The 20,962-nt window shown below is 40.7% G+C and overlaps 1 non-coding gene across 1 annotated transcript; it reads right to left on the minus strand.

Annotated features, from left to right (window-relative positions):
• Positions 1-2,725: 2,725 nt before the first annotated feature.
• Positions 2,726-2,798, minus strand: TRNAE-CUC (transfer RNA glutamic acid (anticodon CUC)). The gene has a single exon. It is a non-coding gene; the product is annotated as a tRNA-Glu (tRNA).
• Positions 2,799-20,962: the final 18,164 nt, after the last annotated feature.

The raw sequence follows: 20,962 nt of genomic DNA on the forward strand, positions 1-20,962 counted from the left end.
CAGAGGGCCAGAGGGAGAGAGGAGGAGGGGGAGGAGAGACACAAATGTGGCAAAAAGTTAGCACATGGTGCATCCAGAGGAAAGCTATGTCAGTATAAATGGTACTAGTCTTTCAACTGAAATTTACAAAATAGAGGAAAAAATCACTCAGACTGCTATGTGAGACAATAGAGTGAGAAGAGTTGAAGCAGGGGTGTTAGTTAGGAAGTCTCTAACAGCTATCCAAATCACAAACCAGAAATCTAGTAACAATACTTCAGTCAGGACCTAGACTAATAATCTCCTAAATGGTGATCCTGCCTTGAGTCAAGCTCTCTACAAGTCATCCTTCATCTTGCTGCCGGGATGATTTTCAGAGATCTTTCTCTGACCAGTCATTTCCCCACTCAAAACCCTCTCATCCAGGGCAAGGTTCAAATTCGTGTACATGGCATATATGGCATCACAATCTGTACCTCACACTCCATTTACACATTGCACTAGAACATTGGTCATCTTTGTTTCTACACACATCATGTTCTTTACATGGCGTGTCTGCTGTCTGGAACGTCCTTTCCACCTTGACTTCTTGCTGCATATGTATTCACTCTTTCATATCTGTGACTGCAACATTCACTGGTGTTCTGTGACACTTTCCTGAACCTCACAATGAGAATATCCTCTTTTGCACTATTTCACTCCCTTGCACATGCTTCACTTGTTTCACACATCACACACTGTTGTATTTTTTATTGACAAGGCTATCTTCCCAACTAGGCTTTGAGTACCTTAAAGACAGAGATTGACTCATAGTTATAATCCGATGCAAAGGACAGGCAATATGTGTGGCAGCTGTTCTAGAACAGTTCATTGAAGTGAACTGAAAATCCTGCCACATTAAGAGAACTTAGGAAAAGCAGAGAAGACATAAAATGCTGAACATAAACTTTGCAGTGGCTGAATCCTAAGATGCCCACCCAAAGAGTCAGCTCTGAGTCGCCTCTTTTGAGTTTCAAAAATCACATAAATGGAGCTTCCCTGGTGGCACAGTGGTTGAGAATCTGCCTGCCAATGCAGGGGACACGGGTTCAAGCCCTGGTCTAGGAAGATCCCACATGCCGCAGAGCAACTAGGCCCATAAGCCACAGCTGCTGAGCCTGCGCGTCTGGAGCCTGTGCTCCGCAACAAGAGAGGCCGCGATAGTGAGAGGCCCGTGCATCGCGATGAAGAGTGGCCTCCGTTTGCCGCAACTAGAGAAAGCCCTCGCACAGAAACGAAGACCCAACACAGCCAAAAGTAAAACAAAACAAAACAAAACAAAACAAACTTGTATGACCAGCATATATAATTAAAAAAAAAAATCACATAAATGAAGCAACTGAATGTAGAATCTAACCACTTATTTTGAAGGGGGTTTCTCACTAGCTATTTGGGGAAATACAAAATTATGTAAACATCTTTTTTTAAATAGAAAACCTGTGGATATTCAAATCAAGTATTAAATTGCAAGGCTATCTTACCTCTCCAGAGAGAATGAATAACTTGCAAGGGGGGAAAATGGTCTAAGCAAAATTTCTATTATAATATACAATAGTATTTCTTATTTTTCCTGCATTATCATTTTGTACTTTCTGAGAGATGAAACTCAATTTCTATTTCTACCATTTAAATGGGCTTCCATTTAAATCTAAAAAAGCCAAATGCAGAGAAACAGAGAGAAGAGTGGTGGTTACCAGGGACTGGGGGATATGGGAAATGGGGAGATATTGGTCAAAGGGTACAGACTTCCAGTTATAAGATTAACAGGTTCTGGGGATCTAATACACAGCATGGTAATTATAGCTAATAATACCATATTATGTACTTGAAAGTTGCTAAGAGAGTTGGTCTTAAGTGTTCTCACCAGAAAAAAGAAATGGTAATTATGGCACAGGATGGAGGTGGTAGCTAACACTATGGTGATTATCATTTTGCAATATATAACTGTATCAAATCATCAGGCTTGTACACCTTAAACTTATACAGTTTTCTATGTCAATTATATCTCAGTAAAGCTGAGGAAAAAAGGCCTCCATTTTAACAATAAAGTTGTTGAATTACTGTCTGATACTCTACATTTTAGAGGAAATGTTATAAATAGAATACTTTATAGTTATTATTTCATAAAAGAACAGCTATAAAAATGCTTTGAGGGCTTCCCTGGTGGCGCAGTGGTTGAGAGTCCGCCTGCCAATGCAGGGGACACGAGTTTGTGCCCTGGTCTGGGAAGATCCCGCATGCCGTGGAGCGGCTGGGCCCATGAGCCATGGCCGCTGAGCCTGCGTGTACGGAGCCTGTGCCCCGCAACGGGAGAGGCCACAACAGTGAGAGGCCCGTGTACTGCAAAAAAAAAAAAAATGCTTTGAAATAGGTAAAATATTTTTAAAAGCAATGTTTTGTACTAAGCTGCCTATGATGTATTTTAATAAATTAATCCCAAAATACTAACTTGTAATAATAGTGTTTAACAGCACTAATACATAAAGGCAGTGTTAGGAAAACTGATGTTCTGAGCAAGAAGAACAAGGAACAGAAGTTGTAATGATAACAGACGACAGAGGAAAAAGCAGAATTCATCAGCTCCTACTTTGCTTTCATTTTCCATCACGGAGAACTATCCTCAAATTGGAAAGGGTAGGACCTACATGGGAAAGAGGGATTTTTTTTTTTTTTTTTTTGCCACACCATGCAGCTTGTGGGATCTTAGTTCCCTGACCAGGGATTGAACCTGGGCCCTCTACAGTGAGAATGCAGAGTCCTAACCACTGGACCACCAGGGAATTCCCCTCATTTTTTAAAAAAAGGAAACTGTAAGCCCGTGAGCACATTTTTCCTTGGCAAAATTCTGGAACGGATAATTAAGCAAATGGTTTGTGAATCTTTAGAAAAGTGGTAAAAACAGCTTGAATTCACTAAGAAATAGGTGGATGTTGCTGATAGGTTTCCTACTCTCCCTGGTCTGACCCCTGCATGGTCATACAAGGGAAGAAAGTGGGCCTTGGAGTGGAATGAGGCTGAATTTCCAAACACAGTTCCACCACTTACCAAAATTGAGGCTTGGACACAACTTCTCTGAGCCTGTCATGTAACCCAAATGTAATGGAGCTTCTCTGGGCTAACTCTGCTCTCATCCAGGGCCTTCTTGGAGACCAATCTCACACACATGGTCTTACCACAAAACAACAACAACAATCCAAACTTTGAAGGCATTGATAAATAATGGGGATTATATTATACATGACACATCATAAACTTCATAAAAATCCCCTTATCTAACCTGACCCTTTCCCTAAAGTTCCTCCCCTAGGGAATCTACATCATCTCCTTCACTTCTAACTCCCTCAAAAGAACAACAACAACAAAGATACTCCACAGCTTCTCCACTTATACTTCTGCCTTCCCACCAGTCAGTAAAACGACAATACTTAGAAAAATATGTGGTTAGCCAAAACCAAACTACATCCATGTATGTCCTAGGGAGCCTGAATTATTCTGCCATAGCAAAAATTAAAATAATAATGCCTACTTCACAGAGTTTTTGAGAGGACTATATTTAAAATAATACATGAAAAAGGCTTAGACTGGTCACTCAGTAAGTATTCATCACTATTATTTTTCATCACTACTCTTACTACTGTAGTAGATCAAGAAAATGGTGTGAACCTTGTTTTTTGAGGCATTTGACAAATCTTCACAAATAAGGAGGGCTGGATGATAGCACAGTTTGTTGGAAGTTCAAATGATTTCTACAAGGGTGAAATAGAAGTGTCCAGCAGTTTGACAAAGCCCTCCATAGCCCCATCCTGTTAAACATCCTCATGAATCACTTAATATGAATGAGCATACTGGAAGCTCATTGTCAAGTTTGCAGATAGTACAAAATGGGGGGTGTTTAATAGATGATAAGCTAAATGACAGAATGAAGAATCCAGAAACCTAAAAAGGCTGATCCAAAAGGTAACGTAAAACTGAGTTGTGGGTTTTTTAAAAAAAACCCTGCTGCTTAAAAACAGAATGGTGAGGCTTGGATTTACTTGTGTATCAAGTGAAAAAAACAAAAACAAACCCAGGAAAGTCTTCTTGACTACAAGATCAAAATGAGCATTCAGTATTGTATGAAAGTTAAACAGCAACTACAGCCCTACAAATAGAATGCAAAGAGAGGTGTCTGGTTTTTGTTTTGTTTTGTTTTGTTTTGCGGTACGCGGGCCTCTCACCGCCGTGGCCTCTCCCATTGCGGAGCACAGGCTCCGGACGCGCAGGCTCAGCGGCCATGGCTCACGGGACCAGCCACTCCGCGGCATGTGGGATCCTCCCGGACCAGGGCACGAACCCGTGTCCCCTGCATCGGCAGGCAGACTCTCAACCACTGCGCCACCAGGGAAGCCCAGGTGTCTGGTTTTGAGTTACGTTCCCACTTCCTGTAGCATAGGGTAGTGGTGTCATAGCCTCAAGATCCCAGCTTCTAGTCTTGGCTCCGAGCAATCATCACCCGTGTGACTTTGGCAAATTGGTGAACCTTTCTGGGAGCTCCTTAATCTTGAAATTCAAGAGAAGTAGGAAGGAAAGTTTGGACTAAATTATTTCTTCTTCTATCTATCTATCTATCTATTTATTTATTTATTCATCTATTTATCTATCTATCTATCTATTTATTTATTAATGGCTGTGTTGGGTCTTCGTTGCTGCGCGCGGGCTCCTTATTGTGGTGGCTTCTCTTGTTGCAGAGCACGGACTCTAGGCATGCGGGCTTCAGTAGTTGTGGCATGTAGTCTCCGTAGTCGTGGCTCATAGGCTCTAAAGCGCAGGCTCAGTAGTTGTGGCGCACGGGCTTATTTGCTCTGTAGCATGTGAGATCTTCCCGGACCAGGGCTTGAACCCGTGTCCCCTGCATTGGCAGGTGGATTTTTAACCACTGTGCCACCAGGGAAGCCCCCTGGACTAAATTATTTCTGAAAGAACTGGCCATGAAGTTCAATTTCAATTATTTAAATTCAAGTAGTAATTTAAACTAATTTACCTTAGGAGATTAACTAACTGCCACTTTAGATATGAGGGATATATTAGTGGTTATAAGTGATATAAACCCAACTCAAATTATTTTAGGTAAAATGGAAGTATATAGGCTCTCTGAATGTGAAGAATGGTTCATGAAATCATGAGAATAACAGAGAAGCTGGACTTCAGGAACACTGATGTCCACACAAAGAGAATTTGGTTCTGAGGGAAGTAAGGTTTGAAACTGGTTAGCTGATGTAGATGGGAAAGTCAGCCTGGAGTGATAATTTAGGGAAAAAGGGAGAGGCAACAGGAACTAAGCTTTGTTGAATGTCTACTATGCGTCAGGTTCTATGCTAATCTATTTCAAGTATGCTATCTTCTTTAATCCTTACTTTTATAGAAAATGAAATTCAGAGTGGTTTAAGAAACTTGCCTGAAGTTAAGTAGTAGAACCAAAGAAATGGCAATGGCCAATGTAGTTTTTAGTGGTGTGGCCTAAAGATGCTTAACTAATAATGTGCTTGTAGATGTTGCTTAATGATGCTAGCATAGGGAATTCCCTGGCAGTCCAGTGGTCAGGACTCCAAGCTCTCACTGCCGAAGGCCTGGGTTCCATCCCTGGTTGGGGAACTAAGAGCCCACAAGCTGTGTGGCAAGGCCAAAACTAAATTAATTAATTAATTAATTTTTAAAAATAATGGTAGCACATTTATAGTGCTTACTGTGTAACAATAACTATTCTAAGTGCTTTATGTATGTTAACTTTTTAAACAATATTTTATTTATTTATTTATTTGGCTGCGCCTGGTCTTAGTTGCAGCACTCGGGATCTTCATTGCACTATGTGATATTCTTCACTATGACCAGAAGGGGAAGTCAAATACAGCAACATTTCAAAAATGATTTTCTCTTTCTCTTAGTTATGGAATAACAAGCTTCTTTTTTTTTTTTTTTTTTTTTTTTTACTTTTCAGTTTTTTTCAATTTACTTCAATGAAAAAGTTTTCCCTATATTCAGGAAAACCCTACAGCTTTAAATATATGTATATTTCTTTTTTACACTTATAATTGTCTTGCTTCTACCCTGGGGGGGACACACTCTATTTTGAAGGTCAACACTGCATTCTGGGATTGAGTTGAAAAGGTCATTAACTAGGAGAACAGTAGAAAACAAACACTGCACCAAGGAATTGGGACATAATGCTTCTCTCTAACATCATGCATGTATTCTAGATAGGAATAAGGGTGAAGGTGAAAAGCAAAAGGAAGTATGAATGCCAAATGAGTTTATCCCCATTCTATTGGTAAGAAAGAATAGGTTAATTGATATTGGGTAGACAATTTGAAATCTCTGCCTAGCAATTGAGACCTAAGAAATTATCTAGTTCATACTCATTTTGCAAATGAGAAAACTGAGGCCTGGAAAAGTTAGTTTGCCTCCAGTCACATAGCTTATTAATTATAACAAGTTGGAGTAGAAAGAGCATGGGATCCTAGAGTCATATTCTGGCTCCACCACTCCCTAATTGTGCAAATTTTGGGTCAAGTTATTTAACTTCTCAGAGTCTCAGTCTCTTCATTTTCAAAATGATAGTAATCTTACCTATTGCAATTGATTGTTGTGAGAATTAAATGTATAAGTACATAGCTAATCCCAAATAGACAGTTGGTGTTCAATAACTTTTATCTTCAAATTCCTTCTGGTTGTTTGCAAAGCAAGGTCACCATCTATAACTTGTAGAGATTGTACAGTATACTGCTTTTAATAAAGAAATTTGTAAGACTCAAATATTGAATGATACACTTGTTATAAAACAGTGGTGCTGGAAACATTTTAAAGAGTATGCAGGACAAAGAGTTAAACATATTAAAAAATTTTTTAATTCTTATTTTTTAAATATTTATGTATGTATGTATGTATGTATTTATTTATTTACTTACTTAGGCTGCTCTGGGTCTTCATTGCAGCATGCGGGTTCTTCGTTGCAACCTGCGGGATCCCTCAGCCGCAGCATGCAGGCTTCTTAGTTGCGGCATGTGAACTCCTAGTTGCAGCATGCATGTGGGATCCAGTTCCCCCACCAGGGATCGAACCCGGGCCCCCCTCATTGGGAGCATGGAGTCCCACCCACTGGACCACCAGGGAAGTCCCCATATTTTAATTTATATATATTGATAATACCTATGATGGTTAATTTTATGTATCTATTTGACTGGGCCATGGGGTACCCAGATATTAGGTCAAACATTATTCTAGTTGGGTATGTGAGGGTGTTTCTGGATGAGATTAACATATGAATCAGTAGACTAAATAAAGCAGATTTCCCCCTAATTTAGAGAGTGGGCCTTATTTAATCAGTTGAAGGCCTGAATAGAGCAAAAAGAGTGACCTTCCCTCAAGTAAGTGAGAATTTTTCCTGCCTACAGACTCAAACTGAAACATCAACTCTTCCTGGGTCTTTAGCCTTCCAGCCTTTGGACTGGAACTGAAACATTGACTCTCCTGGTTCTCAGGCCTTTGAATGTGGACTGGAAGTACACCAGCTCTCCTGGACTTCCAGTTTAACTACTCACCCACTCTCTGGATCTTGGGACTTGTCAGCTCCCATGATTACATGAGCCAATGCCTTGTAATAAGTCTCTTTATAATTATAAATAATTATACACACACACACATCCTAACGGTTCTGTTTCTCAGCAGAACACTAATACCATACCAGAGGTATACACATGCACATACCTATTCCTCATGTTTTCATAATAGTCAACAAGTAAGTATCCATTTCAAGGAATGCTTATGCAAATACACAAGAAGTTGGGAAATACTGGGCAACAGTTAACGTCTCACATCTGATAAACCACTTAAGAATATATCTGCCTCTTTGAGAGCACTGCTCTTCTCCAGAAGAACATGGCTAGTTCCAGGAGAAGTAGAGGTGACCTAGGAGCAGCAGAACCAAAGAATACATGTCAATCAACTCATTTCTAAGAGGGTTACCTTGAGGGATAGAAAGTTTGAGCAACTCTTTTGTAACCTTTCCTATTCGTGGTGCCCTCAAGCAACCAGCTTTTGTAATGTTCTATCTATGGCATTCTTTTTAGTGGACTTGGCAATATCATGAATCATATTTTCACGATCTGTCTCGTCACTGGTTGGTGACTGGTGGCAGCTGGATGGGGAATCCATTAAATAGAATACATTTTTCTAATCCTTTCATATGTCTGGTGTAAGTGCTATCATCAATTCAACATTAAATAAATGTTTTATGATTCTGGCTTTTAAATCGCTAAAATAGGGATAATAAGGCCATCTATATATGTTTAAATATGGTAGGAAAATTATAAAAAGTAAAAGCATTATAAAGTATTATAAGTTAATACTTTTACTTTTCAGATGTGTTGAAATGGTGCAAACACAAAATATTGCAAACACTAGAAGGCACTATTTCTCTACTGAGGCAGAAAATGTTCTACCACAAATTTCTTGTGTCCTAAACTCCTCCTCTTGCCCATTTCCTTTTCAAGAACAAAAAGTGCAGTATGAGAAACTTTAAAATATACATTTCTACAATGTACTAAGCAGTGTAAAGAAAACGGAAAAGGAGGACTAGTGATATAAAAGACACAAAGAAAAAATGTAAATCCAATAAAAAGAAGACAGAAACAAAAAAGCTGCAAAAGACAATAAAGGGGAAGACAGATAATGAGAAAAAAATGAGGTCAAAGCAAGTTTCTTTTATACAATATAATATATGGGAACTGTTTTCCATGTTATAACTCTTTGTCATGTTATATTTTAAAACCCTAATTTATAATTAATCAGTGGCTGTCTAGGTCTGTGCTGTCTTCCCTTTCCAATCTTCTCACCCATCCTATTTCTCTCAACTGCACCTTGCAGGGAGGATACTGGGAATGCATCAGAATCTATAATGGAGACAAGAGTGACTTGGGCTTCCCTAGTGGTGCAGTGGTTGAGAGTCCGCCTGCCGATGCAGGGGACGCGGGTTCGTGCCCCGGTCCGGGAAGATCCCACGTGCCACGGAGCGGCTGGGCCCGTGAGCCATGGCCGCTGAGCCTGCACGTCCGGAGCCTGTGCTCCGCAACGGGAAAGGCCACAACAGTGAGAGGCCCGCGTACGGCATAAAAAAAAAAAAAAAAAAAAGAGTGACTGAGGGGTTTGGAATTAACCGTGGAAAGGCAAGTGCTGTTTTGATAGTACTGGCTCGTAGGAAGGAAAGTAGACAAATGTCCTACTTATCCCTCCCTAAAAAAATTGTGTCTGAACAATTGGTTGAGACTTACAAAAAAATTGAGGGGATTGTGAATAATGGAGAACTAAACAGTCCTAGACTATTTGTTTAGAGGCTTCTTTAAAAATTTAACTTTTGGGACTTAAGGTTTCACAATAGCTTGAGGTTCATTTGTTGTTGGTGGTGGTGGTTTTATTTTTCTCTCTTCCTCTGAAAGGATGCCTTCTTCACCTTTTAATTGTTTCTTTTTTTAATATTTATTTATTTATTTTGGCTGCACTGGGTCTTCGTTGCAGCATGCGGGATCCTTAGTTGTGGCATGCAGACTTCTTAGTTGCAGCATGCATGGGGGATCTAGTTCCCCAACCTGGCTCCCTGCATTGTAATTGCAGTCTTACCCACTGGACCACCAGGGAAATCCCCACCTTTTAATTCCTGACAATTAAAGGAATCCAGGAGGAGGCAGCACAGAGCTGCCTGGCTGCTGAGGATCTGACCTAGTTTTAAAGAGTGATCTTGAGGTTGGCTTCTATAATCTATCTTTGAAATCGACTTAGGAAAGTAAACAGGAACTGAAAGTCACATTTGTCAAATCAAATACTGTACATTTAAGGGCCAAGGCGATCATGTTTGATTGAGACTCAGGAAATTTTACTAACTGTGCTTTGAGAACAAGGAAATCGAAGTGCCTCATTTAACACATTTAGATTGGAGGTTAAAACACCTGGCCAAACAATTTCTCAGCAATAAATACTCTGTTAAACTATGAGCTCTCAGAGAATCATGTCTTACATCTTGTACACCTCAACTTGTCTTTGTACCCACAAAGCCTAGTATATATCAGGCACTCAATAAATGGTAGCTGAATGAATGAACATGAAAACATTCTCCTGGAGTTAGGCATTCAGGCTATCAACTGTTTTGTTTTGTTTTGTTTTGTTTTGTTTTCCTCTGATCTTTTTTGTCCTTCCTTTCATTGAACCATGCTCTTATGTTGGAAAGTATTAATTAACAATCTCTTTCTCACCTCTTATCAGGAAGAGGGTCTGAATCCAAAGAACATAATTGAGACTGGTGCCAATCTCTGAGTTAGAGGGAGAGAGGAGACTTTAATAGCCAGTAAGTAAATTTGTGGTGCCCTCAAGTTCCTTGGAGGAGTAGGAAAAAAATTGGGAAGTTATTAACTCAACTGGGGATGACAGAGGACACATTTTTCTTCAGTATGAATTTAGACTTTGATGCCTTCAAGAAAAATCATTAATGCAAGTCCTTGGGAGATATTCTCACCTCATATATGACCAAGGGACTGGCAGTGTTAATGCCCACCAAATTGAAGTTCAGAAAGTTCTTGTCCAGGGCTTCCCTGGTGGCGCAGTGGTTGAGAGTCCGCCTGCCGATGCAGGGGACGCGGGTTCGTGCCCCGGTCTGGGAGGATCCCACGTGCCGCGGAGCGGCTGGGCCCGCGAGCCATGGCCGCGGAGCCTGTGTGTCCGGAGCCTGTGCTCCGCAACAGGGGAGGCCACGGCAGTGAGAGGCCCGCGTACAGCAAAAAAAAAAAAAAAAAAAAAAAAAAAAAAAAGAAAGTTCTTGTCCAGCAAGAGAAAATTAGTATTGATGTGCAATATAGTCAGCCTTCTTATAGTGATTTGTGCTGCCTTTCTTCTGCTCTTGTAGTCCCTCTTTGAGACCATAGGGCTAGACTAGGGAAGATTAAGGGAGAAGTGTCCAGGGGATGAATCTCTTCCTATGGAAGGAACAAGAGCAGGTTTCCCCCCCCCCCCAGGAATAGGGTGGGGTTTGTAGGACTGAGTGTCTTAAAGAGAGGGTACTTGGGGTAGGGGAAGGGGCAGAGCCTGGAATTTCCTGTTAGGAATGGAGGGGAGGGCCCAAAGAGGACTCCCTCCTAATGAAATCTTTGGGAGCTTTCCCTTTTGGAATGCAAGGGAAAGTTGAAGTTAGTTGATATGTTAACTCTTGCCTCTTCTATAGTATGATTTTCTATATAAATAATTAATTCCTATTCCAGCAGAGTCTGTTGTATTTATATGTGGAGGCTGAAGGGACAAGGTAGTGAGGAGGAATGGGCTCTTCTACCATAGTCTTTTTAAGCACTCCAGTAGAGATAGGGTATAAGCCCAGCAGGTGGACTGTGGCTGTTGACTGGAGACCTCAAATCTTTGCCAAGTCGACCTGTTCTCATGATATGAGTGATCCAAGAAAGACCAACACAGAAGTGAGCCTTTATGACCTAACCTTGAAGTGGCATACCATCACTTCTGCCATGGTCACATAGACCAACCCTGATGCATTGTGGGAAAGCACTACAGAAGGGAGTAAATACCAAGAGACAAGGATCATTGGGGGCTAGCCTGGAATTTGGCTACCGCAGATGAAATTCCTAAATTTATTTGATCATAACACCTTTTTTTGAAAATAATAATTTCCTGGGGCTATTGTTCTGTGGAACACATTTTAGGAAATGCTTTTATAGGTAATGGAAATCCATTGGAGTTTCTACAAGATTGTGACATGAATCTATCTATGTTTTGGAAGATTGCTGGCAGAAACATGCTGAATGAATCTAAGGAAGAGGAAAGATTAGAGAGATTACAGTTAGGAGGTTTTGCAGTGTTGTAGATGAGAGGTGATGGAAGTGGGGAATGGGAACTGGGGAGGAAAGGAGGAACCAGGGTGAGATATATTGTGGAGGCAGAAACAACAGAATAATGTGATTGCTAAAGAGGGAAGCATCCGAAATGACTTGGATTTCTGGCTTAAGTGATTAGGACCATGATAAGTCCATTAACTAACACTGGAAATATAGAATGAGGATCAGGTTTGGGAGAAGCTTTGATGAACTCACTTCTAGATATCTTGAAATTTTGTGTAAGTAAGCCTATTTACAGTAAGGAGCCTATTTACATGAATACATCAATTTAACACATTTTGGGCCACAAACAACAAAAACCCCTATTCAAAATGGCTGAAATGGGGCTTCCCTGGTGGCGCAGTGGTTGAGAGTCCGCCTGCCGATGCAGGGGACACGGGTTTGTGCCCCGGTCCGGGAAGATCCCACATGCTGTGGAGCGGCTGGGCCCGTGAGCCATGGCCGCTGAGCCTGCGCGTCCGGAGCCTGTGCTCCGCAACAGGAGAGGCCACAACAGTGAGAGGCCCACGTACCACAAAAAAAAAAAAAAAAAAAAAAAAAAAAGGCTGAAATGATAAAGACAGTATTTGGCTCACAAATTGGAAATCCAGAGGTAGGATTGGCTTTAGGGTCGACCTAAAGTGTCTCCAGTTCCATTTCCCAGTGATTCTCTTGGCTCTGCTCTCTTCCCTATGTCAGCTTCTTCCTTAGGCTGGTTTTTAAGAAAACCGCAACTATTCTGGCCTCACACCTGCACATAACTATACTGGAGAAAAAAGGGCCATGTCTCCACCTGAATTGGTCTTTCCTCATTTGTCAAAGCCAAGATTGAATCTCATGTCCAGCATTAAATCAGTCCCTGAGGCCAGAAGAATGCTTTGTGCTCATGTAAACCAATTACTGGCAAGGTGGTTGGATAGGGTTCTTAGACCAGAGAGTCATTCTTAGACCAATGAAACCTGCCTCTGGAACTAGGGTGTAATGGATATAGAAGAGATAAAGTCCACTGGAATGAGTCCATTAGGCAACTGGAAATGTGATTCCAGAGCACAAAGAGTTGCAGATTTGGGAATCATTTGCACTGATGTTAATTTGAAGACTCGGCCGAATTTGAGATCATGTAGGGTGACATTGTATGGTAAGAAGAACAAGAGAATGTTGAGGAGCAGTTACATTAAAGGGTCAATGCTTAATGATGGCAGCCAGCAAAGAAAAGTGAGGCATGGCCAGAGAGGCAGGTATTTGTGGAACCAGGGTAGTAACAGCTTCTCTGTAGCCATGAGAGAGGCAAAAGAGTTTATTTTTCATATGTTTTTTCTTACCTCTCCAACTCAGTAGTTCTTCGTAGGCAAATGCCATGTCAGTTATTTCCTTTCCTCTCTCACAATGTCCTTCAAAGTCTCATATATATGGCGAATGCTCAGTAATTATCTGTTGAGTGATTTTTTTTTTATGGTGGGAAATTTGGCTAAGAAAGCACATTTTATGAATGTATAGGGAAAAGTGTAACCAAAAGCAAGAACACTTGAAGAACTCTGGATTTAATTAAACTTAAACATTGGTGTCATATTAAAAAAATTTTTTTTGAAACTAAAAGTTATTTTTGTGCTAGTAAAACCACTAGGAAGCATCTCCTGAGTATGCTGTTGTCTTCAGAAACATTGTTTGAAACAGTTACTAAAAATATGACAAAATTGTTTAAAATGTAAAAGTTTGCATTTGGAAAAAAGTCTACCTTATGTAATGTGAATTTAGTGGTTCTTTTGTTGCTTTTCTCCTCTCAGAATATGAGTTTAAATGTGTACATTTTGCATATAAGTAAGATAAGGGCAAAGAAGCACCTCTTTATCAGACAGTTCAGCCTCTGTTTTAAAAACTTTTATTTTGCATTATCTAATTTTATCATGCAATGCCTTCTCAAAATTTGTGTAGGCAGGGATTGTTTTGCTTTATTGAAGGGAATGGGCACCTGATAAAATCCCCAGCACACTAGGAAGCATCAGGAATCACACTGGGAATTAATGAAACTTTTGATTTATTGACTGATTGATTCTTTAAGATTCTAGCATCTATGCCATGCACAGTTTACAATTAACACTGGATGATGATGATGATGATGATGAAGAAACTATTTTATTAAAGTGGAAATTTAATTGGTGCTGTGACATATAAATTATGCACAACTTATATAAAAAAAGAGGTAGAATAAATTCTTTATGATGAATTATGCATTTGAAGTAATCACTTTTCGGTAACTAAAGTCTAGTAAGCTGCTTTATTTTCAGAAATTCTTTCTCCATTGTTGCTCCTTGCCACTCAGCACAGGTCATGAAACAATGGCCTGAAACAATGTAGAGACAAGAGTTTTAGAGAACAGAGATTAAAAGCTCTGGCTCTGAAGTCAGAAAGTTGGAGTGGAAGTTTTAAATTCCAGTTTTAAATTTCTCAGTTTCCTCATCTGTAAAAAGGTAATAATGTTATCTATTGCATTATTGTGAGAATTACACACAGCGTGAAAGCCGGACATCAAAAATGCTCAGCTAGGGGCTTCCCTGGTGGCGCAGTGGTTGAGAGTCCGCCTGCCGATGCAGGGGACACGGGTTCATGCCCTGGTCCGGGAAGATCCCACATGCTGCAGAGTGGCTAGGCCCATGAGCCATGGCCACTGAGCCTGCGCATCCGGAGCCTGTGCTCCGCAATGGGAGAGGCCACAACAGTGAGAGGCCCGTGTACCGCTAAAAAAAAAAAAAAAAAATGCTCAGCTATTGGTGGCTAGTGACTGTTAGGTTTTATTTTAGACTGTCCCTGATGATCTATCTACTCTGCAAGTAATTCGTGGACATAGTCATCCATAATTTAATGGCAGCTGCTGCTTATGTGATTTCCAGTATTTGGGTGGAGAACTATTTATCAAAGCCAAGGACTCTGTGTTCTGTTTCTGTGTCATGTTTATTCAGTCATTAAGTAACCACAGTGTCTTGTCTTTGGCCCTATATTACTCAGTATCTATGATTTAATTGTTGAAAATGATATCTGGACACAAATTATGTTTGTAAGTCAGGTCAGTCTTCCAGTAGAGAAAGCAGGCCTCCACCCATATAGATCATCTGCTCAGAAAACTGTATCCTAGGTTTTGCTCCTGGTTCAAATATAAATACCTTGGTTTTTATAGTTTTAGAGTAAGACTTCTTTGTTCTTATACTGTACTTTCAAACTATTGCCAATATAATCTCTTTTTCATTCTTGTCATTTGGATCTAACTGATCTTATGCTGTCTCAAAACTTTTGCCCTAGCCCTAGATAACTTACATTCAAGAACTGAAAGTTCTGTGGGAGGTATCTGTTTCCAACTTCTTCCTATTTCAATTCATGGTGGATGCTACCAAGTATTTCATCAGACATAACAATTTATTCATGAATACCTCTCCTTAAACTTCCCCGGAGTCTCATTTAATTAAATTAATTAATTAATTAATTGATTTTTTTTTTTTTATCACACCATGCAGCTTGTGGGATCTTAGTTCCCTGACCAGAGACTGAACCCAGGCCCTCAGCAGTGAAAGCACAGAGTCCTAAGCAATGGACCGCCAGGGAATTCCAATCAGAGTCTCATTTTAGACATAAACTATGGTGCCCTTAGCTTGGAGTTAGGGGAGACTGTAGGATTATATGTTTTAAATATCATAAAATCATTTGTTGGAATCTGACCATACTCTTGGCCAACCACACTATGATATCATAGCAGTTGAAAGTTTAGCCAAGTATTTTAATTTCAAATAAACTTCTATGTGTTGAAGATGGTTCTGACGAGAATTGGAGCGGCCACTGTTGACTCTCCTCTAGTGGCGGGTCTAGAGTCGAAATATTCTGCCTATTATTTTTTATCCTAATTAGGTAACATTATATCCTTTTGTCATCCTTTCTTATCTTTTAAACAGAGCCCCTGATAATAACCTAACCTGTATGGGCTTATTGTCTCAGAATACTTTATTTAATGTGTAATATCTATACTTGCACTAACAGTAGTAGTTAAATCGAGTTTTATTGCTAAAGAAGATTCAAAGGACTCAAAATGACAATGCTTGTATATTTACAGTTTAAGGACTTCCTTGGTTGGTCCAGTGGTTAAGATTCCATGATCCCAATGCAGGGAGCCCAGGTTTGATCCCTGGTCAGGGAACTAGATCCACATGCCACAACAAAGATCCTGCATGCTGCAATGAAGATCCAGCACACCCAAATAAATAAATAAATATTTTTTAAAAGATAAAAATAAATTTACAGTTTATTACAGGAAAAGAATATATCAATGGCATTAAAGTAAGGATTGCATCCCTGCAAACGCTGACTCACTGTAAGGGGTCCAGAGAGGCCAGGTCGGGCTGCTTTGTTCACCCTCTGTAAGAGTTGAGGTCAGGAGGACTTCCGGGGAAGATGTTGGAAGAGTAAGACGCGGAGATCACCTTCCTCCCCACAGATACACCAGAAATATAGCTACACGTGGAACAACTCCTACAGAACACCTACTGAATGCTGGCAGAAGACCTCAGACCTCCCAAAAGGCAAGAAACTCCTCACGTACCTGGGTAGGGCAAAGCGGAGAGATTTCCGCACAGAGGATCGGTGCCGACCAGCACTCACCAGCCCGAGAGGCTTGTCTGCTCGCCCGTCGGGGCGGGCGGCGCTGGAAGCTGAGGCTCAGGCTTCGGTCAGAGCGCAGGGAGAGGACTGGGGCTGGCGGCGAGAACTCAGGCTGAAGGGGGCTAATGCGCCACAGCTAGTCGGGAGGAAGTCCGGGAAAACTCTGGAGCTGCCGAAAAGGCAAGAGACTATTTCTTCCCTCTTGGTTTCCTGGTGCGCGAGGAGAGGGGATTAAGAGTGCTGCTTAAAGGAGCCTCACAGACGGGCGCAACCCTCGGCTGAAAGCGTGGAGCCCAGAGACGGGCGTGGGAAGCTGGGGCGGCTGCTGCCGCCGCCAAGAGGCCTGTGTGCGAGCGCAGGTCACTGTCTACGCCGCCCTTCCGGGAGCCTGTACAGCCCGTCACTGCCGGGGTCCCGGGATCCAGAGACGACTTCCCTGGGAGAACGCACGGCGCGCCTGGGGCTGGTGCAACGTCACGCCGGCCTCTGCCGCTGCAGGCTCGCCCCGCACTCCGTGCCCCTCCCTCCCGCCCGGCCTGAGTGAGCCAGAGTCCCCGAAGAGGCTGCTCCTTTAACCCTGTCCTGTCTGAGCGAAGAGCAGACGCCCTCCGGCGACCTACATGCAGAGGCGGGGCCAAATCCAAAGCTGAGACCCGGGAGCTGTGGGAACAAAGAAGAGAAAGGGAAATCTCTCCCAACAGCCTCAGAAGCAGCGGATTAAAGCTCCACAATCAACTTGATGTACTCTGCATCTATGGAATACATGAATAGACAACAAATCATCCCAAATTGAGGAGCCAGGAGTCAGTGCTGTGCCTCTGAGGTGGGAGAGCCAACTTCAGGACACTGGTCCACAAGAGACCTCCCAGCTCCACATAATATCAAACGGCGAAAATCTTCCAGAGATCTCCATCTCAACACCAGCACCCAGCTTCACTCAACGACCAGCAAGCTACAGTGCTGGACACCCTATGCCAAACAACTAGCAAGACAGGAACACAACACCACCCATTAGCAGAGAGGCTGCCTAAAATCATAAAAAGTCCGCAGACACCCCAAAACACACCACCAGACGTGGACCTGCCCACCAGAAAGACAAGATCCAGCCTCATCCACCAGAACACAGGCACTAGTCCCCTCCACCAGGAAGCCTACACAACCCACTAAACCAACCTTAGCCACTAGGGACAGACACCAAAAACAACGGGAACTATGAACCTGCAGCCTGCAAAAAGGAGACCCCAAACACAGTAACATAAGCAAAATGAGAAGACAGAAAAACACACAGCAGGAGAAGGAGCAAGATAAAAACCCACCAGACCTAACAAATGAAGAGGTAATAGGCAGTCTACCTGAAAAAGAATTCAGAATAATGATAGTAAAGATGATCCAAGATTCTATTTCCAAGATCCAAAATCTTGGAAATAGAATAGACAAAATGCAAGAAACATTTAACAAGGACCTAGAAGAACTAAAGATGAATCAAGCATTGATTAAAAACACAATAAATGAAATGAAAAATACTCTAGATGGGATCAATAGCAGAATAACTGAGGCAGAAGAACGGATAAGTGAGGTGGAAGATAAAATAGTGGAAATAACTGATGCAGAGCAAAATAAAGAGAAAAGAATGAAAAGAACAGAGGACAGTCTCAGAGACCTCTGGGACAACATTAAACGCACCAACATTCGAATTATAGGGGTTCCAGAAGAAGAAGAGAAAAAGAAAGGGACTGAGAAAATATTTGAAGAGATTATAGTTGAAAACTTCCCTAATATGGGAAAGGAAATAGTTAATCAAGTCCAGGAGGCACAGAGAGTCCCATACAGAATAAATCCAAGGAGAAATGCGCCAAGACACATATTAATCAAACTGTCAAAAATTAAACACAAAGAAATCATATTAAAAGCAGCAGGGGAAAAGCAACAAATAATACACAAGGGAATCCCCATCAGGATAACAGCTGATCTCTCAGCAGAAACTCTACAAGCCAGAAGGGAGTGGCAGGAAATAATAAAGGGATGAAGGAGAAAAACCTGCAACCAACATTACTCTACCCAGCAAGGATCTCATTCAGATTTGGTGGAGAAATTAAAACGTTTACAGACAAACAAAAGCTGAGAGAGTTCGGCACCACCAAACCAGCTTTACAACAAATGAGAAAGGAACTTCTCTAGGCAAGAAACACAACGAAGGAAAAGACCTACAATAACGAACCCAAAACAATTAAGAAAATGGGAATAGGAACATACATATCAATAATTACCTTAAATGTAAATGGACTAAATGCTCCCACCAAAAGACACAGATTGGCTGAATGGATACAAAAACAACACCCATATATATGCTGTCTACAAGAGACGCACTTCAGACCTAGAGACACATACAGACTGAAAGTAAGGGGATGGAAAAAGATATTCCATGCAAATGGAAACCAAAGCTGGAGTAGCAATTCTCATAACAGACAAAATAGACTTTAAAATAAAGACTATTAGAAGAGACAAAGAAGGACACTACATAATGATCAAGGGATCAATCCAAGAAGAAGATATAACAACTGTAAATATTTATGCACCCAACATAGGAGTACCTCAATACATAAGGCAAATACTAACAGCCATAAAAGGAGAAATTGACAGTAACACAATCATAGTAGGGGACTTTAACACCCCACTTTCACCAATGGACAGATCATCCAAAATGAAAATAAATAAGAAAACACAAGCTTTAAATGATATATTAAACAAGATGGACTTAATTGATATTTATAGGACATTCCATCCAAAAACAACAGAATACACATTTTTCTCAAGTGCTCATGGAACATTCTCCAGGATAGATCATATCTTGGGTCACAAATCAAGCCTTGGTAAATTTAAGAAAATTGAAATTGTATCAAGTATCTTTTCTGACCACAATGCTATGAGACTAGATATCAATTATAGGAAAAGAGCTGTAAAAAATACAAACACATGGAGGCTAAACAATACACTACTTAATAACGAAGTGATCACTGAAGAAATCAAAGAGGAAATTAAAAACTACCTAGGAACAAATGACAATGGAGACACGACGACCCAAAACCTATGGGATGCAGCAAAAGCAGTTCTAAGAGGGAAGTTTATAGCAATACAATCCTACCTTAAGAAACAGGAAACATCTCGAATAAACAACCTAACCTTGCACCTAAAGCAATTAGAGAAAGAAGAACAAAAACATCCCAAAGTTAGCAGAAGGAAAGAAATCATAAAAATCAGATCGGAAATAAATGAAAAACAAATGAAGGAAACGATAGCAAAGATCAATAAAACTAAAAGCTGGTTCTTTGAGAAGATAAACAAAATTGATAAACCATTAGCCAGACTCATCAAGAAAAAAAGGGAGAAGACTCAAATCAATAGAATTAGAAATGAAAAGGGAGAAGTAAAAACTGACACTGCAGAAATACAAAAGATCATGAGAGATTATTACAAGCGACTCTATGCCAATAAAATGGAAAACCTGGAAGAAATGGACAAATTCTTAGAAATGCACAACCTGCCAAGACTGAATCAGGAAGAAATAGAAAATATGAACAGACCAATCACAAGCACTGAAATTGAAACTGTGATTAAAAATCTTCCAACAAACAAAAGCCCAGGACCAGATGGCTTCACAGGCGAATTCTATCAAACATTTAGAGAAGAGCTAACACCTATCCTTCTCAAACTCTTCCAAAATATAGCAGAGGGAGGAACACTCCCAAACTCATTCTACGAGGCCACCATCACCTTGATACCAAAACCAGACAAGGATGTCACAAAGAAAGAAAACTACAGGCCAATATCACTGATGGACATAGATGCAAAAATCCTCAACAAAATACTAGCAAACAGAATCCAACAGCACATTAAAAGGATCATACACCATGATCAAGTGGGGTTTATTCCAGGAATGCAAGGATTTTTCAATATACACAAATCAATCAACGTGATACACCATATTAACAAATGGAAGGAGAAAAACCATATGATCATCTCAATAGATGCAGAGAAAGCTTTCGACAAAATTCAACACCCATTTATGATAAAAACCCTGCAGAAAGTAGGCATAGAGGGAACTTTCCTCAACATAAAGGCCATATATGACAAACCCACAGCCAACATCGTCCTCAATGGTGAAAAATTGAAACCATTTCCACTAAGATCAGGAACAAGACAAGGTTGCCCACTCTCACCACTCTTATTCAACATAGTTTTGGAAGTTTTAGCCACAGCAATCAGAGAAGAAAAGGAAATAAAAGGAATCCAAATTGGAAAAGAAGAAGTAAAGCTGTCACTGTTTGCAGATGACATAATACTATACATACAGAATCCTAAAGATGCTACCAGAAAACTACTAGAGCTAATCAATGAATTTGGTAAAG

This window comes from Mesoplodon densirostris, chromosome 1 (genome assembly GCF_025265405.1).
Source record: "Mesoplodon densirostris isolate mMesDen1 chromosome 1, mMesDen1 primary haplotype, whole genome shotgun sequence".
Lineage (NCBI taxonomy): Eukaryota > Metazoa > Chordata > Mammalia > Artiodactyla > Ziphiidae > Mesoplodon > Mesoplodon densirostris.